Raw genomic sequence first — 1,244 nt, 5'->3', positions numbered from 1 at the left:
GGAAAGCACAGCTCAAGGGGTTTGAGGGAGTGTGGGACTCTAATCCGGGCTGTCCTTCCACCAGGGAGCAAAGAAAACCTTTGGCCACAGAGCAAAAAAGAGGGTCAGGAGGAACGTGACAGGAGGAACCAGGTTTACTATGTTCTCCCACACTCAAAGTAATTTCTTGTAGTATTCTTTAACGGAAGAGGGTTAGGATTTTAGGCAAAAAAAGAAGCAATGTTAGTGTTTTCTAACACTGTTAGTGTTTTCTCACACTTTTAGAGAACTAAGCACAGTTTCAGGAAAAATAGCTCCGTAGCAAATTAATATTTTACAAGCTCAAATAGGCAGGCCAGCTTTAAGGTTTGCATTACTGATTTGACCGTGAAGATTAGAGGAGGGTGGAATGATGCCAACGTGTGCATTGCTTTGAAGGAATAGCAGGTCTTCGGTTCTCCGCTGCGTTTGTGCTCGCTGCAGACTTAGATGGTGACCGTTAGCTGCTGTCTTCCCACGTGTGAGACAACCGGAAGCTGTGTGCTCAGAAAATCGGTGTAAGAATTGGGTGGGGTGGAAAGGGATCGCAGGATGCTGAGTTACGAGGTCTCATTAGAAGACAACAGACGGTGGCAGCATTGAGGCAGGGAATTATGCATCTGCCTCAGAAGTTGTGCAGCTTGGTCCTCCTTTCCCCGATGAAAATCCAGGCTGGGGCTCTGAGTATTCCATGCAGTGGTTTGCTGAGCTGGTTTTAATGTTTTCCAGCTTGATTTCTTAAGGAAATGGGGCTTTTGGACATGATACTTTGCTTGCGCTTCTCTTTCTCCCTTCTCTCCTCTGGACTTCCAAAACTTTGCTGTTGTTTTAGTTCAGCTGAAATTGGCCAAGTGATTAAAGTCTGGGAGATATTGAATTTCATAGAATCATAGACTGGTTTAGGTTGGAAGGGACCTTAAAGACCATCTAGTTCCAACACCCTGGCCTGGGCAGGGACACCTCCCACCAGCCCAGGTTGCTCCAAGCCCCGTCCAACCTGGCCTTGAACACCTCCAGGGATGGGGCAGCCACAGCTTCTCGGGGCAACCTGCGCCGGGGACTCGCCACCCTCACAGTCAACAATTTCTTCCTGATATTTAATCTAAATCTCCCCTCTTCCAGTTTGAGGAAATACACTTTGCATTTCATTTTAATAAGTCTGTCTTTGGGTAAAAAGATAAATCATTTGTAGTCCCTGTGGAAGGAAGAAGGGCGCTATTCCTGCT

This window comes from Charadrius vociferus, unplaced genomic scaffold (genome assembly GCF_000708025.1).
Source record: "Charadrius vociferus isolate BGI_N301 unplaced genomic scaffold, ASM70802v2 scaffold12, whole genome shotgun sequence".
Classification (NCBI taxonomy): Eukaryota; Metazoa; Chordata; class Aves; order Charadriiformes; family Charadriidae; genus Charadrius; species Charadrius vociferus.
The sequence above is the reverse complement of the archived record's forward strand: the minus strand, read 5'-3'. Positions refer to the sequence as shown.